The following is a 23,620-nucleotide window of genomic DNA, read 5'->3' on the forward strand; positions in this document are numbered from 1 at the left end:
GGTCCCAGGCCCAGCCCTGACTCTCCTCCCCATCCTCATCTTTGTTCACCAAATATCCTGGGGAACAAAAGAGGAGATGTTTCTCTCAGAGGATTTTTTTTTTTTTCCTTTTTGGAATATGGGTCAGGCCCCTGCTCTGTGGGAAAACGGAGGCAGGCCCATCTTGCACCATTCAGAATGGATGGTCCCACCCCAGACAGCTGCTGAGTCCTCTCAGGTAATTTGGGACACACCTAAAGTAACTGGTCTGATTTTACTCCTTGAGACCAAGGAGCACAACCTACAGCTGTCAGCAAGTGGCAGCCAGCAGCAAAATCCCCTCTGCCCTGCTTGGAGGTAGTCAAGGGGCAGATGTCTACACCAGCACCCCCTGGCCCCATCATCCCAAGAATTTCAGGCAACTGGTCCTGGGGGAGGACCTGCAGGAAATGGCCCAAGGGAGGAGGGTCTGTGGCACACCATCCCCAAAGGCAAAAGCCTGGACCTAGGCTCTGCTCCCAGCATACAGGGAGCTGCCAGTGTGGAGTCCCATGTAGTCTTTGGGATGTGCCACTACTCAGGTGCTCTCTCGGCAGCAGAAGCAGCTCAGCCTTAAGCAGTGAAATGGAGCTGCAGGTCCTGGTGGGACAGCATCTCCCCAGCACGTCTGGGCTGCAGTGCTGAGCAGAAAGGAGCAGTTGGGGTGGAAGTTTCCCCAGCCACATAAAGAATGCATCCAGCTTTACTGATGGTCAGATTTCCAACAACCAGACTCTATAATCAAGTCATTCAATGGCAGCTTTTTTTTTTTCTTTTTTTTTTTTTTTTTTCTAGAGCACAGAAACCAAAACTTGCCTGGCAGGAACAGAAGAGGCTTTGAAGGAAGGAGAATTACTGGAGAAAAATGTACAGCCTTGAACGTCTTACTCAGAAGACCAATAAATGCCAGCGCTTGGCGGGCACGTTGGGGTGTCATACATCCATCCCGATATAAAATATGTTTTACACATACTGTCTTGATTTTAAAGAACTGCGAGAGCAGAAATTTTGTTCCCATGGAAGCTATTTTTTTATTACACTCCTAAACCTAATCTTAATTCTTCCAAGTGTATTTTGGACTATGGCCAGCCCACGCACGTGTTGTAGGAAGCTGCCTCGCAGAGCTCCCTGCAAAATGGGAGAAGTGAGAGCAGATCCACGGGTTCCTGCGATATCCGAGGGCACGAGGAGGGAAAGGCAGCAGCAGAAGGCAGGGCCAGCAAGCAGGGGACAATTGGCACCTCTTGGGGGCCGGGGAAGCAGCTACTGTTACAGTAATAGGTGGGAAAACAGCATATACAGATTAAAAAAAAAAAAGAAAAGAAAGAAAGAAAGAAAGAAACAGCTACAGCTACTATGATAGCCTTAATATCACAATCAGGAGAAACTTCCTGGCCTCATATTTTCCGTATAAACACTCTCCACTGGATAAAGTTAACGGTTCCCCAACTACAATGCAGAAGGGCTTGATCAGCTCAATTGACGTCACAGATTGAGTATTTTAATGAAACGGGCTGTGCTTCCCCCATTTATATGTTTGACCCTAACCTTTACCAGATGTTCAATTCATGCTCGTGCACAGACACTGGAGTGCTGTGTTTTGGAGGCGCTCAGAAATCTGAAATGCTGAAGTGGAAATAAAATGCTCTGACACGGAGTCTGCGGTGTGATTTGCTCCCTGCCACAGGCTGCACAGAGGGCTCTGTTCCCACTTACACAGAAGACTGTCCAAGAGAGAGGGGGGAATAAGGCCAGAAGGGTAATACTCTGCGTTTCCTGCCCGTGTGGGAGCGTACAGGATTCCCCTGTTGCTGAACTGGGCTGAAATCACAGCTCTCCCCTGTGCCACCCTCAGGCCGTGTCCGCAAGACCAGCAAGAAAAGGGGATGAGTAGAAAAAGGGGTGGAAAATGTGAACTCAGCATTTGCCTCTGCCATGTCTCCTCACACAAACTGCTTCTGCTTCTCAGCCTTGTTTCCCAGCCAGAAAATGGAAAATGTCCCTTTGCCCAGTCACACCGTGAGCTTGTCAGGGGCTGGGCACTGGCCACACACCTGGGACCCCAAAGGCTTTCTTGTGTCCCCCAAGGACAGCCCAGGGCTCTCCTTGGTCATCAGCAAGCCAACACCACGAGCTGCAGCCCCCATGCAGTGCTCCATGGCAAATCTGCTCCACACAAGGACTTTCCTCAGCTGCTCTACCTCTATGGCACTTTGTCACTGAGCTTTGCAAAAAGCAAAAAAAAGAATTTAAAAAGCAGCTTTCCCTGCCTGATGTGCCTGTGCTATTCTCACTGCAGAAAAATGGAGAGCACAGATCCCATCTGAGCTCTAGCCACCCTTTAGAGGTTGCTGCTGACAGCCATGGAGTGGCCGCACTGGTGTGGAGAGGTGCGAAGGACCAAAGGGGAGTCTGAAACTGCCTCAGTGATTTCAGTCTTTAAACCAGATGCCATCAAAAGTTTTCTGGTATTTGATGATCATTTAAAAAGGAATAAAATCTCCATCTCATCCTTTCTACAAAGAGAAGATAAGTGACAGAGTAAGAGTGGGTTAAAAGGAGGTCCATATTCCCAGACCTCAGTTTGGTTTTGGATCAGTTCATTTCAGATAACTTGGAGGCTGGCCCCAAGCCACACTTCAGTTCTGGGTTTGGATTAACAAATCGAAAGTCACAGAAGAGGTTTTGCAAAACCAGACCCATATCCTCGTTGGCCTGCTCCTAGCTGAAATGGAGCTAGCCCTGAGCAAAAATAAGTGAATCACTCCTTCAAACACACACACGAAAAATGCTGAACTCAACAACCACAAACGGAGGGAAGGAACACACGAGAGCCCGTGCAACACGCTCAGTCCTTTTAACCCAGGAAAGACCAAACTCAGAGCACTGGCACTTTGCAACAAATGAGACAGTAGGAATATTTGGAAGTGTTTAATAAATAAAAAATTGATGGATATTTTTTTTAGTAATTCCTTGTATAGTTACATAACCAACGTATTCTGCAGCCAAACAACTTGCATCTGTCCCTGAGCAGATGACAGCGGCTGTTAGCACGGCAGCCTCAGACCAGCCTGCGTTTCTCTTTCACATCAGCCCCACAGACACAGCTGAGGGGGTTCAAGCAAAGGGGGGACAAGGCTCTCCTGACTTTTGGAATTATTATTTTGGAATAAAAGTGTCCACACATGAAGCTGGACCAGCACAGTGACCCTAACCCAAAACAGCAGAAAGGACGCATCCAAGCTCCCACCACAGGACAGATCGTACAGCTGTTTGTCCCCCTGTTTGCATCAGCATGCAGTGAGGATGAGGAGACGCTCATGAAGGACAAACCCTCCCCTTCCTGTGTGCCACAGGGTGCAGCAGGGAACAGGACCCCTCAGCTGGGCACCAATAGGGCACATCCATACAGAAACCCAAGCTCTGGACACGGGCTTGTTCCCATGTGCCAGAGGAGACATGGCAGCAGGTTGGGGTACAGGCTGCCCACCGCCCCAGCTGTGCCACTGCAGTGCTGCCAATGGCTCTGCCAGCTTGGGTTTTGCTTCCCAAAATTGCACAAAAAAGCGGGAATCGGCTGGTAACTCAAACCACATGGCATGAAGCAGCTGCTTTGCCTGCTGGTCTGCAGCACCGAGGTGCTGGGGATTCGCTGAGGGCAGCACGGGCACAGGCTCACGCGGCTGCTGCAGACTCACAGCAGGTACAACCTGAGCATCAGTGCTTGGAGTGTTGAACCCAGGCAATGAGAGGGAGTGAGCAGGGAAGGAAATAATATCTTAGTTGCATTAAGGCTGCAAACTTGACCAGGACATCTTCCCTGCCGTACACAGCCCCACAGCCATGCCTACCGGGAGTGATTTCTGCAGCCAGACAGGAGATGGCCGCATGACCTACATGAGCCTGCTAGGGATCACAGGCATCAGCCCCCAAAACGCCTCTGCCTTGCTGGTAAGAAGAATGTGGAGGGTTGCTTTTCCGGTATCCCTTAAGCCCTTAAGCCCATACTTACTGGCAATAAATGTTCCATTTCTCCAAACACTTCTTTGATATTGGTTTGAATTTTGTTCACCCTTTTGTTGCGACAGGGGTGACAAAAGACTCTTTAGGTTCACCACATCACACACCAGAGCTGACTCAGGGTGTGTGGCTTTTCAGAGGCACTTAAAACTGCTTTCAGCTGCTGCCCCCAGCCCCTTGAGGCCAGACCCTGGACCAGCCTTGCTTTCCTCATCTTGCCTTCCTAAGCACGACTTTTCCACCAGCCCTTCACCCCGGGGAGGGATGTAGGATCGGTGCACCCCAGAGCTGCCTGGAGGCATCCAGCCTCCATCTGCAGCTGCCAAAAACCATCCATGTGGAGTAAGGTCAAAGCTGGGCACTGCACAGAGAACTGCCCCATGGTGCTGCAGGGTGGGACGTGAGCTACGTGCAGTGCTTCGGCCTCAGAGTAAGTTGCAAGGGGATTTAATAAGCCCAGGACCTGCAGGAGGAGGGTTCTTCTGCCTCTCTCATGTGCACTGTAGTTTCTTGGTTCCCACTAAGAGAGATCAGGCTCACCACATGAGAATTTGTACCCTAAGGGGAAGAAAGTCAAAAAAAGACTGAGCAGCAATTCTTAAAATTGACAGAGAATTTGAGCATCACCTGGCGCATATTATTTGAGGACCAGATAGGTTTCCCTGTTGATGTACTTCTCTCCCTCCTGGTTAAAAAAACACCGAGAGCAATAAGCCATAATGCCAGACAAACTCAGAGCTGGGATTGCTGTCCCAGCTGATGCACAGCTCCCTGGCAGCAGCCAGCTCCCTCACTGCCCCAAATCTAACTGCAAGAGAGAATTACTTCAATGAAGGGAAGTGGAGCCACCAAAGCAGACAGCAGAATACTTTTTCTTCTGTTTTCACAAAGGGGCACAGACTGACAGTCTGGATTTATGGCTGGGTTTACAGCCTTCACTGCCTCCCAGCAGCTGTTGTGCAAAATAAACCACCACCCAAACCCAAAATCACTGAGTCAAGACCACTCCTCCTGAGACAAAAAATGGCAGGCAGTTATTAATAAAATTAGTTAATAATAAAATATCCAAGAGGAACACAGGTTTATCATTCCATTGAAGTGAGCTGTGTAACTCTTTCTTCCTTGCATTCATGAATGGGTGCAGGCTCAGGACCCACACTTGGCAGCCCCAGTGTTTTTCCCAAGGCTTTGGCTAAAAGCTTTACCCAGCCCTCTGCTCTGGGTAGGGTTGAACTGGAGGAAGACACTTGGAAAAACATGGGAGAAAAGAGTGTTTAGCAAGCCTCAAAGAAAAGGGGAAAACACCAAGAATACTCAGGCCTTCCTTGCCAGGTAGAGCTGGACACAGTACCCAGCACCAACATATAGCCGGGCTCCCACGTGAGATGCACAGACCGCAGTCCAACGCATGGCATTTCAAGCCCTGTGCCAAAAACCTGCAGACCCAAGCAATAACTTCACAATGTTCAGGAAGATTTGGGAAGAAAAAAATAAAAAAAAAAAAAGTAGTACAACAATAACACAAAGGTAGGCAGAGGGTTGGAGTGAGGGTTAAAGCACAGGGTTCACAAAGACCAGTTTGGGGCCAGCACCAGCAGCGAGCTCCCTGCTCCTGCGGGAGCGGAGGAGATCTGAGGATGGCCATCGTAAGGGATATGCCAAAGTTGCTGCTGATTTTAGGCCAGAGAAGGATGATCTGGTGCCTCCCCTGACCTTCTTGGCTTGCACTCATAAAGGCACTTAAAGAGCTGTTTAGCTTCAAGTACATGCTTAAGTGCTTTGCTGAGTTAGCCAATTAGCATATTTACTTGCCCGCAAGTCTTTGTGAAAGTGAGAAATTGAAAGCACTGGGATTTCGATGACTGCGTTCGATGACGTTTGGATCAGACCACAGGTACCCAGCCTCCCCTCCCTGAGCCCACCTCCTTGGCTGGTGGCAGCCCTGCCCTGCCGAGCTGCTGTGCCAGCAGCACCTGAGCTTTGCTGCTTGTCTTTGCCCATCTGTCAGTGACACCGAGGGAATTTTTGTGATTGGCTTCGCTGTGTCATGTGCACATGCACTGAGTGCCCTTTGGAGACTCTTGGCTGCACGAAGCAGAGCTCAGTGTGTCCTGCCAGGAATGGGTTTAAATGCTTATATTTGGAGTTTGCTTTTCCTGCTAACTGCAGCTTTGAGCTCCAATGATGCTTTTCCTTTGATTTAATCAAGGGAAGCAGTTTCCAAGGAATTATACATAAAGCTCACATCAAAGACTTCAAGAGCAGCGATGCACCCCGAGATGCAGCGGATGTGATTCAGGGTGACTCACGGGCTGTGTCCAGCTGCCAAGTGAGTCAGCATCTGCAGCAACCTCATCATAACCCACAGGCCAAAATTAAGGACTTGCGGCACCGCATCCATGCCAGGTGGATGGAGTGGATGGAGATGAGCTCCAGCCATCCTGTCACCCCTTGGACCACAGCACACAGCAGCCATCTGTCCCTATCCCATCCCTGTCCCCAGGACAGGCTCCATCAGGACCCGCTGGCTTTGTGTCATCACGGACAACCTCCCTAGAGAGGAATTTAAAATCTTGCCTTGCTCACATCTGTTTTGCTCATATGAAATGCAGGAAAAAAAAAAAAAAAAAAGCTGAATTTCTGGTGAAAATCAAGCTTGGGTGCAGAAGACCTCAAGTCTTCTCAGCTCGTTAAAAGCCAGACTCCAGCCAACTCCAAAGGAACTCGTAGCCAAATGAAGTGCTGAAACAAATTATTTCTGTTAAAACTTCTGTGGAAGCAATACTCTCGGTGGTACAGCCCAAGGAGGAAGATCACTGTGCTGGCCCAGGTACCCATTCCCCTCTCACATTTGCCAAACTGCAGCAAACACTGGATATTCTTTTTCCCCTTGACGGAAAGTGTAATCTGAATTCTAGCCCATTCTTGTAAAATCTGAAAGCTGAGCAAGCCTGGCTTTCCCCCACACACTCTCAGGAGCACACACCCCATGTAATTCATGATGCATCTCTGCAGATGCAGGGGGAGGATGGCAACCATCTGTTTTTCCAGACGGGAGAGGGAAAGAGCTGGGAGGAAAGTTCTGGTGAGCCAGTTCAGTGCAGGGCTGTGATTTATTGCTGTTAATATAACAAATCCTCTCCAATTGCCCTGGCGTTGCTCGGGAACCAGCATCCAGCTAATGGAGTAACCTGAGGTCAGGCGAGTTTAATGACGACCTATTTGACTGGGAAAGCGAGGGAAAGGCCAGCTCCGTTGGTGCCCTCAGGGCTGAGCTGCAGCCGCTGGACGAAGCAACTGGCACAAGCTCCCAACCCGTGGCTCCAAGTGGCCGTGGCAAGGGGCAGTAAAGCCCCAGGGAAGCTCCAGGCACTTCTGCAGTGACAGGGACACGAGTGCTTGTGGGGCATCCCACTGCTCCTGCTCCACGTTTGCCAACCATGAACCTCCACTGGAGCTCCCCCTCCTGCCCCAGATGCTGCCTGGCCCCATCTCTTCTCCCCTTCCTCTTTGATCTGATTAAACCCCCTTGTACTTTTCTTCTCTCCATTCTTTCAATTTACAAGGAACTCAGCTGCCTTTCAAGCAGCGTTAGGTTTCATATTGATTTCTCTTCCTATATTTCTTTTCCACCTCCTCCTTGAAGGCAGCTAGGCAGAAAAACCTAACGTGCCATTTACACCCAAATTCCCCTAAGGAGGGAACTTTTGCATTTCTGGTACTAATAAAATATATAGCAACGGCTTGAAATAAATGAATGGTATTAATTCTTCTATTAAGTTAAATGTTGAGCATATCTGCCGAGTGGGGCAGCAATAGGGCAGTGGCCAGATCTGCCCCAGCGTGTGTCAGTGCAGCCTGCAGCATTGGCAGTCCTGGTGAGAGCAACACTGGCATTCTCTTTTGGACAAGAATCCTTAACAGATCCAAAATTTTCATGTCAACTTCCGTGGGTGTAGTTTTATTGTTATTTTATAGCTAAATGGAAGAAAATGCTGAAGCTGTCTCCACCACCCTGTCCCAAATGGAACACCTTGTTTTTGAGAACTAGAAGAGGACATGGAAGTTATTTTTAGACAAAAAAAAACAAACAAAAAATGTAAACCAAAGCTTCAGCAAACACAAAGTATGCTCAGAAAATAGCTCGATGTCACCAAATCTGCACTTTTCAGTGGAAAAAGCTGCATGAGAACCGTTTGCTTGTGTTTGCTGATGGGAACAGGCAGCTGCTGCCACCCCTCTAGGGCTTGTCCCTGTCCCCTCCAGGCTGGGGACACCCAAAACACCCCAAATCCCTGCCTGCACTGCTCTGCAACATCAACACCCAACCATCCCTAGAGACACTGCAAGCATCCAGCAGCCTAGAGCAAAGCCCTGGGGAGAGGGAGTGGGGGCACAGAGCTAAACCCAAGCGAGAGGGCTGCACCCTGGGCTTTCCTCACCCACCTCACCCCTGCAGATAAACCCTGCTCTGGCAAGGCCTTATTTAATTCCATCCACGCCGAGCACCGAGCCTCATGGAGCAGACGGGCATGGGGTAATCTCAGACAGGATATCCTCCAGGGAAAAGCTTCTGCTCAGTGCACAAACAATAGAGCTCTGCCTTTAGAGGCTCAGGCATTTTAAAAGACGTACAGAGTGCCCAGCCTCTCCTCCCCACAAGGCTGGGATGGCCATTATCCGCACAGCACTCAGCGCCCCGTATCAGATTGATGGTGTAATTTATTTCCTGCCGTCTGCCTGCAGTTCCCTGCAGTGTCACGGGGAGTAGGGTGGGCTCGGTCCCATGTCTCTGCCTGCCCTGGGATGCTGCAAGAGCTCCCTGGTGCCTCACAGCTCCTACACATGGGGAGCTCAGGGGCAAGGGCAATATTTGGGGATGAGCTGGGATTCAGCGTCTCTTGATCCATGATGCTCTCACCATGGAGTAACCCAGGCTGTGTTTTACAGAAAGATTTTAAGGGTCCAGGTTGGTCATAAAACAGCAAATGTGCAAGCCATTGGTCACAGCCTCTCTGGTTTGGTCACTTTGAGGGAGTTCGATGGCTGTCAGCTGGGCTGCTGGGCACTATTCTGCTCCCAGTTGTGTCAATGCAAGTTTGGCACAGCTCTGTTGCCTTTCACAGCATAATCTAATTTAAGGGAAAGCAGAATTCAGTGTGCCTTCTGGATGCATGCAGCGTAATAGGGAACAGACCTGAACCTCTGACTCATTAGCGAGAGAACATTTTGAAATTAAGACGGCAGACAATGTACCACACCACCCCGCCAGGTTCATTAGTACAGCTCCTCAGGGCAGCACAGATCAGGCGTGAAAACCCCATGACCTCTCAGAAGACTTAAAAGAGATTTGAGTGTTTGTTCCTCAGCACTCAGGTTCACCCATGGCCCCACAGTCCTGGCCCCTCCAGCACCACCTGCCCCTGCCTCCCATGGCACAAGGACCCATCCTGCCACAGGCTGGTAGGAGAAGGCTGGGCTTCGTAAACCGCTCTTTTGCTGCTAATAGATTTGTTTGTACTTGCTGAGGACAGAGGACACCCCCTACACTGTGAACTCTATGAACTACAAATAAGGAGCAGATCATGCACATGAATAAAGTGAAAGAAAATAATAAAATCCCTCAAAACCGGCTGCACCGCAAGCAGGACCCCAGCCTGCGCGCTGGGTGTATTCCACAGCGATAGCAGCATTTCACTTCATCCCAAACAGGAAACGGCCAATCCCGCCTGCGGTTTCTCTGCTGGGTACTTCGCTCTCATTTCTCATCCCTGAGCCAGTGCAGGATTTGCAAACATTTAATAATTCCAAGAACAAGCGCATTAATGTCTCAGAGCAAGGGGAAAACCCTTTTCCTGCCAAAGAGGCACGTTATTGTCAATACCCCATTGTTGTGCTTGCACTCACCACCCCTTAAAGCCATTAATGGATAAATCAGGGGTTTGTCTCTGGCATTTCTGTGGGTGGAGTTTATTCCCATCCTTATCTGAGCAGCGGATCTTTCCCACCACTAACCTGGTGCCAGGGTGTCCCACAGCCCGTGACGCCGGAGCGCACTGCAGAACAAACAAACTCAATTATGGGAGGATATTTACAATTGCTGACCAAACTCTCGATTTCCTTGGTAAGCTCAAGACAATATGCTCCAGGCGCTGGCCTCCAATTGTACTGTCAGACATTGATACCCAAGAATGAGAAAATATTGTGTTTAGATTTGTGATAGGCAAGCAAAACAAGCAAAAGATGTCTTTGGAAGGTTCCCTCCCCCCTTGTGTTTGTTTGTTTTTGTAGGGATAGGACAGAACCGGGCGAGCCAGAGCCTCCCCTGGCACATCCTGGCCAGCAGCACTCGCAGCCACTGGTGCCTTTGCCCCTGGAGGGTGAGGAGGAGGAAGAAGAGGACGTGCCAAGCACAGCACCACACCTTGGGCACAAGACTGGACACTGGTAATGCTTGGGTCTGCCAGGAACAGGGATGCCAAGCTTTGCTTCCTTTTGGCAGAAGTTCCATCACGGTTTCAGCCCTGTCCCTTCCAGACCCAGCTGGGAGCGGAGGACTTGCACTGAGACCACCACCCCACACCCAAACCCACACTGCAGTGCCTGCCACAGGCTGCTGTCAAGTATGAGACTCCTAAAATGCTTAAATTGTCTGTGCTTTCCCATGGGCTGCTTAGAAATGTTGTATTATAGGCAAGGTCTTCAGAGGTTTTGACAGAGCAGCTTTGGTGCAACCTTCAGTTTTGCCCTAAGCAAAAACTCAGGCTCACACCTGCATGTACCTGGAATCACAGAGTTCAGCTCTGCACAGGTTGCAGGTTTAATCTTTGGACCAATTCTCTTATTATGCCAAGAGCAAATCCTGAGTGACGACACTGGAAGTAGTGTTTTCCAGATTTGCACCAGTTTAATGAAAACCAGAATTTGGCTCTGCATCTTAGGAGATAACACTTCTCTGTACTCATGGCCAATATGTTAATGTCTTCCAGCATTATGCATCTTTCTCCAAAACCTGTGTAAGCCTTCCCGTATAGGTTATCCAGGGATCAAGGTCTGAAAATCCATAAAACAGACTGTCTGTGCAACTTCTGCAATTAACACAGCATGGAGCTTCTTATCACTAGGCCCTCCCATTTGACTGAGGATCTCCATTTTTTTTAGGGATTAGGAAAATTCAGTGAGGAAAGGGAAGAGGGGTAGGTTCTGCTAGCAGCAGGACTTTAACTCAGGAAAACATGTAAGTAGAGGCATTACTCCAGGTTTACACCAGACTAATACCAAACTTCAGCCCAGAGATGGAATATAAATTAGTTAATGAGAACTGCATTCCAAGCAGCTGGTCTGGGATCCCCTAATATTCATGTATTTTACTTCTCTCCTTGCCCTGTTAATTGACTGCAGGCCACCCAGGGTAACAATGAAGATGTATGACAGAAATATAATGTATATTTGTGTTGGCTCATCTTGCTGTAATCTCCTTCAGAGTATGACCCAGCTTTAATAACTCAGACTTACCCTATCACTTTCTGGCTTATTTCCTTATGGGCTTATAACATATACAGTGCTTTTCAGTTTATTCTTTCAGTAAATTTTGGGTGAAAAAATAGGAGGTGGAGAAAGAAAGCAGCTACAAAAATTAATTAAAATCAGTTTGAGGCTCATTGCTCAGGGTCTCCTCCAAATATTTATTAGTACAGATCACCTCCTGACAATGTTTCCCCATGGCCAGTATCAGCAGCTTCAGAGAACAACTGGACGTTGTGAGCGCTGGCGCCGCTTCCAGCCTCAGTGCTCTGAGAACTATAAACATCGCCAGGGCTGGGTAATTCATCATTTTGACCATTACAAAAGGCTGTACAAAAAAAGGCAGGAGTTGAAGTAAAATCAGGTTATATCGTGGGAGGAAGTCTGATTGTAAAGGCATACCAAAATATCTTCTAATTCATCAGCTTTCCTAATGACTCGCAGTGGCTTGTACATTCAGTGCTCTGTAGCAGAGGCTGTATAAATTGAATTAAAACTCTTTATTTTCAATTCTTCCTGTACTTCTGCTATTACTACAAATTGTGAGGTGACACTACTGTAACTATGCTGTTAAGTATGCTCAGAGAAACTATTCAAATTTAATAGCAGTTTCTGATTTGTTACTGGATTAAGAAGAAAGGAAGTCTTCTGAAACAAGACTTCGGAGCTGAGGAGCAAACTGGAGCAGCTGTGTTATTGGAGTGAAATTGAAGCCCATAATCCGTGGTTTTGCCTTAAGGTCCACAAACTGGGACCAAAACCAGCTCCTTCAGATCCTACAATCCTGCATTCCACATTATTTGTCCACCCAGTCTTGAAGTGGGTAGTTCCTAGAACTGAGATAAGAAGTGGTGAGAGCATCAAGATAATTCAGGACTAATGGGTAGGCTAATTCCAACTAAAAGGACAAGAACTGCCAGCCAAAAAGAGGAAAAAAGCAGCTGTGAGCAGGTTGAAGGGGGTGATTCACAGGCACAGTTGTGCCTTTAGGATGCAATTAAAGGATTCAAATGAGTCAAACATCTTGAGGAAAGAAAACAAAAGAATTGGCCTCACGTGAACTTCTATTTTGTCTAGAAATTTCACCCTGGATCAAGAATTACAGTGAAAGTTTAGTTGGAAACAGCATTTTCCTGTACAGAAGTTCAGCTTCAGCAAGTGGGAAACTTTTCCCCATGAAAAGCTAGTTTTGCCAAATTCCTGGCCTACTCTAGTATAAATTCAATCCAAACAAAGGTGCTTGACTTTTGTCCATAAAATACCAGACATGTTGGCACAGTTATCTGGGGCTGACAGTGCAAGGCACACAGGGACCATTGAGGGAGCCCCTAGCAAGTAGTCTGCCAATAGCCCTGGAAGCAAGTTTTGGGGTAAAAGGAGCCAGTAAAGAAGGCAGCTGGCTCACATGGAGATATAGACCTGCCCCTGGATCTGAACCAGGAGGCTGTGAAGCACAAGAAGTATTTGAGACCTGGGACAGAGATACTGAATCAGAAACTGGCATATTGCTACTGAGCTTGGTCGCCTTCCTGTGGAAGGAAGGAGCTCTTGGATGGTGAGGAAGGAAGGAAGGAGCTACTGCAAATACCAAGGAAGTATTGGAAAAGAGAGGGAAGAGTGAGCAGAAGCTGTTGGGTGCCCCAGTGAGCCTCTCCAGTATAACATAGCAGACAGGTGCTCATGGACAGGCCCATGAGTTGTATCCCATCACCCAATAAAATTTTACATCTCAGAGTTGTTATGAACTCTTCCTTTTGTGAGCGTAAAGCACACTTACAGCCCTCACAGAAGTTGAAGACTTCATATAGTTTATAGAGATGAGACATGGTGGATTTGTTACATTCTCCTTGCAGTGACATGATTTTCTTTGCAGATTCCAGTTTCCAATGACTTGTTATTATTAGCACAGGAAAAGAGAAGTGGAGAATGATGCCAGTTAGCTCTGCTAGCTGCTCTTCAATTTGCCTTTCAGTTGGTCCTCTCAGCTCTGAATAGATTCAAGAAGTCATTCAAAGTCTGAAATCTTTTGTCCAAAGGTGGGATCATAATCACTTGTGCACTCAAGGAACTGCATGGGGAATTCTTTACAAAAATTACCTGAAGTAGAATGAAGAAAAAAATCTGCCTTTATCCTTTTATATAGAAGCATGGATCAGGAAGAAATCTACAGAATGCCCGACAATTGTGACATGTGGTTGCTCACATATACCAACCTTCATCTTAGGAAGAAAAAACAGTTTCTTTCCCACACTCCTTTAACTGAAAGTAATTCTCTTCTCTGATGGGGAGAGACCTTCTTCCAAATTCCAACCCAAGTATATTTATGGCCAGCTTACACTCATTTGTTCTTGTGCCAACATTGTCCTGTTTAAATAGCTCTTCTTCCTCCCTAGTGCTTACCCCTCTGATGTATTTATTACCCTCATGATATAGTTAAATGAGGACTGTTTGTATTCAGAAAGCTTTTATATCTTTCCCATTGGTTGCCTATGGATAGAAACAACGTGCTTGTCCCAAGCCACTCGAGAAATAGGGGACCAGTGCAGTGCTCACTGTACCTCATGGCTCTCTGAGCCAACAGCTTGGCAGCCACCGGCTATTCAGGATCAACTCAAACAGCTTATAGTCAGAAAGAGCTGTTACTCACTCACTGTTAACCTCTCTGAAAATAGATACAGGAAGAGGAGGTTAGGAAGAGGAGGCTGAGTTTTCATAAACCTACCATTAAGCTAGTGAAATCACAATATTTGTTAAGAACCTGGGCAATAAGACATAGTACTTCCTAAACTTAGAAAGAAGTCCACAGAGATGTAAGCTGTAAATGTGTAACTCCATCTTTTATCTTCCAATCAGCAAACACCACCAGAGACAGGAGCCAGTGGAGCAACATCCTAGCCCATGACATCTGTTCCCAGGTGCCGCTGGCATTCATGCTCACACAGTGCTAGGGCTCCAACACATGCATGTACTGGCATTGCAGGACAGCAGAAATGCAATATACCACCCTGGCAAGAATTAGGGTACAAGCATAATGAAAGGCCAGTGAGAGCCACATCTCGCAGATCCGAATACTGATTTTGACTGCCTCAAGATCTGAGGATGTTCATTCCTGAATGTTTTTGCTCAGGCTGCAATTGGAAAGGAATTAGCTTGGCACATTCACACTTGGTGCCTTTCTTTTGCAGTGATCCTATTGTTCTAAAACATAATAGGGCAGAGCTTTCTATAGTCCCAGTGGGACTGTATCAAAATTGACATCAGTAATGAAAAGCGTGCTGTGTAATGCTGCTGCCTACTCTTCACACCACAATTTCAGCCAAGAAACAGTAAGTTATTCACATTTACTCCCAGTGAACTGGAAGGCCTTTTATTCAGGCTCCACATGAAGTTTCAGCTACCCAAAACAGTCTCATTCTTATTCAGGTCAGTGCTTTTGACTTCTTAGGCCTGCACAGTTCCCAGAGCAGCTCAGGCCTGCAACAGCACTGAGGAACTCTGTTTTTTGTGCTGTTGTTACTCAATAGCATGTTGATTTAAGGCACTGGTTTTGTTCAGACTCCTTCAACCCATATCCAGTAAAGGAGCATGGAAAACAAACCAGTCAGATGCTGTGTTTTTCCCCAGATTCTGAATTCTTAGCCACATCCTCACCTTTAACATCTCCTTAGATCTGTACTCTAAGCTAGAGCTGATTTAAAAATGAGTTCATGCCTTCAGCCTTGTACCGATAATACTTGAGGTAAGCCTTGCAGAAAGTCAGAGAACTGAGCAGGCTGATAAATAGATATATTTCAAAACTGCATGCAATGGATTCTTGTGAGGCTTTCCTGGAAGCTTCCTTCCTCCTGGAAATGCCCGATCATGGTAGAAGCCCTTTCCCCACATCCAGGGTCCCACCAGACTGACACAGCACCATACACCCACGCTGCTGTGAGCAGCACCAGGTCCCAGCTGGGTGAAGCCCCAGGGGTCTCTGAGCACCCCATGTAGAGCACTGGGTCAGAACCGAGCGAAACCCACAGCTGACACCAACCGCACAGGCAGAGAGCAGCTGGGAGGAAGGCGATTAGCTTCCTTCTACAAGATCAGCCAAGAAGGTATTTAAAACCAAGCCTGATGCCATGTGATACGTCTTCACGTGCTACAAAGGATAAAGCACGGACACACCTGAGCTCACTTGTCTCCACTCCACAGGTTTGGGTGTTGGAAACCCCCAAAATAAAGACATGGGGGAATTTTGGGACCTGGGGACATGTCAGCACCTGTTTGTAAATGCAGCTACTCCAAAATTAGCCAGGAGAAGTGGAAGAATCATTTGTCAGCTCCTGGTCTCCTCAGCCATCTTTAAAAAATGTCACAGATACATTGACACTTCTGCTGTCGATTTAAATAGCAGCCACCATCCAGGATCGGCTGCTGGGCGAGGGGCAACGCGTAACTCCTGTCTCCAGCTCCTCCTGTATCAGATGACTCACCAACATGCCTGAGAAACTCCCTTCTGCCACAGACTCCAGTAGCAACCCCACAACAAACAGTTGTCCAGGGCTCGCAGTCGTCCTCTGGGGTTTAGGCGTAATCCTGCCCTGCCTGGGGAAGGGGCCGTGGGGTGGCAGCGCTCCGCGGCTCGCTTCTCCTGCTCCCCATGGCCAAGCTGGGGGACTGGGATGCAGGTGACATTGAAACCCCTCATTTTACCACAATAGCCTCAGCCCCCCAGTAAATTGTTCATTCTCTCGGTCCTGGTTCTTCACTAGTAAAAGAGCAATAGCAAAGCCTTCTCCTTGCTTTCCTGATTGACTCCTGACCTCCTTGAACAGGGGGATGAAGCACACATCTGCATAACTGAGTATTGTGCACTACTGCAGCTGGGCCAGTGTCTGCTGCTGTCTGGGCCATGGCTGCTTTTGTGGAGCCCCACTGGAACACCTTGGTGCACAGATGTATCCTCAAAACACTCAGTTTATTCACAAAAACCATTGTGCCGCAAGAAAGCTAGCAAAGCCAGCACCTCCTTCAACAAAACCTTGTCAACAAAACAAGCTCAGAGAAGTTTCTACTCCAGCCAACGCTTTGGCAGCATGAGCTGCCAAGCCTGCCTTTTTAACATAAAAACAGAGCACTCCTAGGAGTGACTTGGAAAATCATTTCCCCTCCACCTCTCCTATCAAGCCGAGGGCAGGAGCCGCGATTGCAATGCTCCCGGCCCTACCCCGGGAGAATTGTAGCTCTACCTCCAAAACGCAAGCTAAGTGTCATGACTCTGCCGCTGCCCAGCTCTGGGGAGGACACTCCTAAACAAACACTTCTCTCATCTGGACCCAGAGAAGTTACAGAGCTTCCTATGACCTCATTGTGATCCTCACCGTGACCCTCTGCAGCTGCACCAGACACACCTTCGTCCCTCCCTGCAAGCAGTGCTTGTGCCTGAGCTCCCACAGCTTCGCTCACAGGAGCTCTCCGCTCGCAGGGTCACCAGGATTAGCAGAGCTGCACGGGCAGAAAGGGGCAGCTCTTTGGTACAGGTTCACAGGACAGACACTCAGCTATCCGAGCTATCCTACCATGATTTTAGCACATTGAGTATTTTCTCTGCATCCATCAGGAGAGTTTGACCAGTATCCAGGGATTTCTCAGCAACTCTGGGGAAAAACAGAGCTATGGATGATGTATAGCTTTCAATATTGTTTCAACAATGAAGCTATTACATAAACGACTCCAGAGCCAATACAAATCAACCATGAGGTTTTCATATCTCTTTCAAATGAGATTTTGCTCTTACCATGCCAGCTCCAGTGTTCTGTAATAGTTACAGCAAGGGATTACCTACATTTTAATGAGAAACAAATAATTTTAGTAGAAAGCCAATTGCTGAAATAAACACTTGAGTTTCTAGAGTACATGCATAACCATTAGGCCAAGTAGCATGATCCTTCTTAGCGTTAGAAAAGAAGGTAATCATTTGTAGGCAACTTTCAACTGGGGCTACAGCAGAAAAAGTTGCAGAATAAAATGAAGTATAAAAGGAGCCATCCTTCCTGCTCTAAATTTCCAGTTTCTAAATGCCCACTAACTCAAGCTAATAGAGTTAGGAGTTTACTTTGCGGAAGTTTGTAATGCTTTGAAGAACGATTGTGTTTATAGCTAAAGTTCTCTTTATTTGGAACCCAATTCTTCAAGCAGATAATTATGTAAATAGTCCCTGGTCAGCCAAGAAAATGTCTTCAGGATTTGTAAGCTGCGAGCCAAAGTTCCCAATCTGCTGGAGCTCTGTGAGGAGAACGCCCGTGACAGGCACCAGAGCAGCAATGCACACGCAAGACCTGACTCGGACTGGCCCTGTTCACCTGCATTTATTGCCCATTTAATTCTCACCTACTTTTGGGGAGCCAGTTCACAGGGCTCTCGCTCCCCAGACACAGCAGGTTGCACAGACTGGTGCTGCAGCTCCAGTGCCTTTTGGTAACCTCTCGTTCCTCGCCAGGCAGCAAGCACTGCCCCTGCAGCACCACTAAGGAACAGGCACCTCTACCATCACTAACTGGATCCGCTAAACACACGCACTTCACAGCCAGGAGCTCAAGTCCTTCCTGGCCCAGGTCAGAGACCAGTCCCACCAACCCCATACCCCATCCCTGGTGCCAGTGGCTCCGGGAGATGGCGGCTCGCAGGCGGCCTCGCAGTCCGTGATATACAATTCATTGTTCTTGTGTACCCACGAGAGACCCGGCGCTGTGTATACATTCAGATGGAACCGCAACCCTTTCTTACTGCTATCTACCACACAATGTTTATCAGGGCCTACAGACCACTTCCTTTTTAAAACCCTTATTGAAATTTGCACAATAAACAATTTACCCAATTTGTTTTAGGAAGCCCTCAGCCCTTTTCCTTTCAAAGCAAAAACAAAACAGATGTATTTATTATATAGAAGTGGGCAGGGCTCTGGAGGGGCCAGGGGAGGCAGGCAAGAGGGCTCAAGGCTATGGATGCAAGCATGGATGTTAGGAGGGGTTGTACCTGTCCTATGAGGCTATCAGACCTGAGGAGACAAGGTGTTCATCCTCTGCTCCAGATACCAAAAAATCCAGATCATGTATTAAAGACCTTGTTCTGAAGCATGGCAGCAGCACAGGTTTCCTGCAGGCACAGCCTCATGCTTTGTCACCCCACACTGCCCATCAAGCAGTAACCACAGATGGAAGCCTGCTTCCTGCCACTTCCCCCAGCAGAGCGTACAGCCTACACGTAGCTCTGGTTTGGATGCTGAGGGGACCACGAAACTGCTGCTTCACCATCCTCATGCAAAGCCTCAAAGCTCCTAGAGCTCACTGTGTCCAAGCGTACTGCAGCCAGGAACTGCTCTGCCCCCAGCTGGGGCTTTGGCCCCTGGATTTTCTTTTTAGAACTGCCAATAAATCATCCCTTACCAGATTAGGGTACAACAACTGGAAGTAGAGACGCTTTCCCATTAGCCCTTCAGTTATCTCCCGACTTTTCCAGGTGCAAACCACTGTAGGAATGTTACATCCCCTCGGGTTTGCCCAGTGGGGTAAGGATTTGAAGGGCAGGCACTAAGAGCCAAGCATGCACGCATTGCGACTTCAGGGCAGTGCATGAGAGGCTGTGAGAAAGAAAAGGAGGATCTTTCCGAAGAGTGATGTTCATCTTCAACACTACTGAAAAGATGGGACAAGAGAAGCAAGCTAGTACTTGTTGCTCAGAGAAATGGCCCACTTAAAGTAAGCTTTCAGAAAGCCATGTAGCTGTAAGGAGGACTCAGGCTTGTTGTTTTCAGCTGAAAGCTACAGAAATTAAACCCAAGTCAAGCAAGGGTCAGTAATGTCAGTGCAGTGACAGGGAAATTTCTTGAGCCTACGGCAGCTCACAGGTAGAGAAGATTCTTGTCTGTCCAAGAGAAGAGCAATCATCAACTCACAAGCAGGACTTCAAAATATCAAAATAAGGAACAGGAAAGGACATAGGACAAGACTCAGACCTTCAAGGACTTGGTGCCTCTGCAGAAACCCTGGAGATGAGCACCAGAACCAGCAATACCCTTGCTGACCAGGGGCTCTTACTGTCTCCCAGGACTGAATGTGGACATATTCCCTTGGCTTCGTACCTTTACCACAAGAGAGAAGCAACAGAAGTGACCCAGAGGTGCACATTTTCTCCTGTTTCTTTGCTAAAAGAAAGACTTCCATCATCCAGAAGCCAAGACCACTCCATCTCCCTTTTCTACCATGGAAGACAGTTGTGGTTTTGGTGGCATTTTTACAGTCTTGTTCTTCCTGAGTCTGCTTATATTATGGGATACAGAGAGGGAAACACACATTGATAGTATAAGTGACTCACTTTATTTTTCTCTTTCTATCTGATATCATCTGTGAGGAGCAGAAGAGCCAGGATTCCCTTCCCACCCCAAGCTGGGCAGAGAGTTGGCATGGGCTCTCAGGCTGTCTACAGATTTCAACTTTTGCCCAGACATTTTCACACCCCGACTAGTGGGAATACATTTGCTAGGGAAGTGCAAACCTTTTTGCATGGGAGGAATTCATGGTAAAGCTTTGAATGTGAGAAGAGCAGCAGCACGCAGTAAGAGATGCCATATTAAAGATATGCTTAACACTGACAGAGCAACTTCTTTATTAAAGAGTTCCAGTTTTAAAAAACTTCACAACGCTCACAAATCTTGTGTGAAATGCAGCAACATCTGGAGGTGAAGGAGTTAATCACCCCTTATCAGACACTGCAGACAGAAGGGGAGAAGTCATGGGTGGATACAGTGGCAACAGGCATCTATCAAGTGCAAGATCATTAGTGCTTTCAGAAAGTGCTTTCAGAAAGAGGGCAGAGGATGGATACTTTTGCTGGAGTGCTTGGGGTAGGAAGCATCACAGCTGGAGCTGGGATCATTCAGTCTTGCAAAACTCTGTTTGTATTCTCTCAAGGCAATGAATACTTGCTGGGCAAGCCAAATACAATTAATTCATGGTAAGAGTTGGCAAGTACACTTCCATCCCCAGATTTCCACCCTTCCCCTTCATCCTGACACACACATTCTGCCTCCAAAAATATATGCTCATCAGGAAAGAAAGAAAGGAGGAGTGCTGTGTCCTGAGCTCCAGCACTGCCTCCAACATTCAAGGTTTCCCAGAGTCAGTCATTTATTCTTTTCTACTTTGGCTGGTTAGCTTTTCTCCGGGAGGGAGTAGCAATTAAATTCACAATTAATCACAATTTTTAAGCACTTCACTATTTTCTTAGACATTTTACATATGGGGAAGTGCTAGAAGTGAGCAGTAAAATGCGGTGATTAAGCACCTGAAGGTCATGGATGTCCTCTACATGTAGGACAAACACCCCCACCCCCCAATCCTCCTTGATAGCACAGATTAAAAGCAAAGCCAGCTGTTCAGTCTGGAGTGACTTTAGTTTAAATCTGTGTCTTGCTCAATAACCCTTTCATTATAAGCTTCCTGCTGGGAAAGTTTGTGAGCCAAGGCATGCTACTGAACATACAGCACACTGTCGGCAGAGGACAAGCGCCCAGTGAGCCTGCATCCACATCTTGGTTGAATTGTTACAGTTTCAGCATCCGATGAGGCAATTTGGAGGGTGTTGGTTTAAAAAAAAATTAAACCTTAACAAGCCATTCTCCATGAGAAATTAATCATGTGCTGGAAGGTTCTCTAGCAGCTTGAAGCAGCAGCAAGAAGCAGAAGGAAGCAGATCATGGATTTGTGTGCAACACACTGCAGGGCTTGTTTCATTTGTGACACGGCCTAATTGAAACAATTTGTTCACCTATGAGCTAGCTTCGAAGTCCTTTGAGGTCTGTAGGAAATTGCCGAGATCCTAGATAGGCTCAAGTTCCCTGTTGTTTGCATGAAGGGAAAATATGAATATTGATATAAAACCAGCAATTTGGAGGTCTTGCTATCAAACACTAGATCTGGACAAGCGCTTGATTTTCTGTAAGGGCAGAGAAATAAAACGTGGTCGGAGAACTAGGATGGCTCGCTGAAAGCATTTACAACTGCTCCTTGACTCTGAAGCAAGCCTGGAATGCTTACAGTCATTTTATCTGGTATATAAATCGCAAAATCCAAGAGTGTCCCACGTTGCCTCTAAATGCCTTCTCTGAACCATCACTTCAGAGGACTGTTCAATAAGTCACTCACTCTGGGGCTTGGTGACGTGGCATGGCACAGAACAGCACTACTTTCCATGGGTATACCACCTGCTGGCTTCCAGAACTCCAGAGGAAGCTGTCGTGGTGCATGGAGCCTAAGCAAGCTGGCTGTGGGCTGTGATCAGAGGGACGTTGCACTCAGGGAAAGGCTGCTCGCTAATGCCCAGAAAATGAGAACACACACCCAGGCTGAGAGCACCGAGCCTTCCACCTTTCAAGCATCTCTAGCTCTGTTTGCACTTCGGCTGAACCATAATTAAGTCAGCGACCTCCAATAAACTTCAGATCAGTCCACACAAACTGTGTTTATTCAGACTTGTCAGCAACTTCAGAAGGCATACTTAATCAGGCTGACTACACCCCAGCAAAAACACAGCACACGTTTTCTCTTCAAACATTTCCCAAACCAACACGCCGCTGAAACCAGAGAGCCCACACCAGCCCTCCTCCCCCAGGCACCCGAGCTGAGTAACGCTCAGCCAGCTCCACCACCTCCATCCCCAGAGCTGCCACCTTCTCTCACCCAGTTACTCAGTTCTGAGTGTATTTATTTGCCCTGTGCTGGACTGCCCCGTGCCTGCTGACATAAGTGATCGCACGGCAGCCGCAGCCTCTCCCACACACAGGGAATATGCAGAGCGTGCTGGGGCTCTTTGGGGGTTTGCACGGCCCAGACCTCCCAGGCAGCTGGGCTCAGGTCTGTTTGCGTTGATCAATCTTTCAGAGCAGTGGCTGACAGATTTGTTTTAACACAATTGTCTAAACAACAAAAAATCCTACTGCTCTTATAGTGCAAGAGTAGAAGGAAAATTTTTCTTCTGCAATGAAAGCTGAATACAAGATCTGTTTCAAATGATAGAAAACAAATGTTATGATTTTGGAATTTAGTATGCAAGTGGAAGAGGATATGGCCTTCTACCTCAGAGAGAGATTCCGCTGTGCAGCTACAAAAACATGCTGGGGAAGGTCCGGTCGATGCCAAGTCCTAATGACTTTCAGTAGCACTGCAGCACAGCCTGAGTTTTACTGCCAGGGCAACGTCCTGAGAGGTCATCACACCCCGGCATCTAAGGGCCTCTAGGCTGAGCCTGAGCAAAACACCATTCCCAGGATTTCATCAGTAATTTCTTCAATTTGCCAACAGTCTCAGCTAGAATATACCTTTTAAGACAAATCACATCCATAAAAGTTTCAGAGCAATAGAACAGTCTGCTTAATCTCATGTCCTAAAGGCAAAACAGTCATTAAACAAGTCAGTAATGTGCTAATTCAGGGGAATATCTTTTTTCCAGAAGGCTAGCGTTACAAAACAGTGTCACTAAATACTACCAGAAAAACAATCCAGTCGTCTCTAAAGTTCAGCAGCATCCATGACGACATTCCTGTCCTGAGACTGCCACCGAGATGTTCTCATACAGCTCACTCATATGGAAATCATAGCCCTTGCAGAGCAGCTGTGTTTTTTGGAAGTGACTTCATATTTTTGGATGTTGTCTACCACATGGAATCTGACATCTTCAACAGCAAATAAAGCTCTTCCTTTCATCCCATGCCATGTTTCCTCCATGTAATAAAGGTGGTAGATGATTTTTAACTCTACAATGACTTTTTCTTTTTTGCTTTCTTCCCTTAAAGCACAGCAGCTGTGCCTCTAAATGCCTTTGCAAGCTTCTGCTTTTTCCAACAAAATTGGAGCTGAGATTTTATTATATAAGGCCATAAGGATCCTTCCTCCCACTTACCTCTCATCTGCACTGATGTGGATATTCTGACTCACTCCAAAACAGTCACTCCTTCAAGTCAACTCCTTTCCCAAACCACAGTTCATAACGACATCCCTGCTATCTTAGGGAGAGGTCCAGG

This window comes from Netta rufina (genome assembly GCF_964035555.1).
Source record: "Netta rufina genome assembly, chromosome: 19".
Classification (NCBI taxonomy): Eukaryota; Metazoa; Chordata; class Aves; order Anseriformes; family Anatidae; genus Netta; species Netta rufina.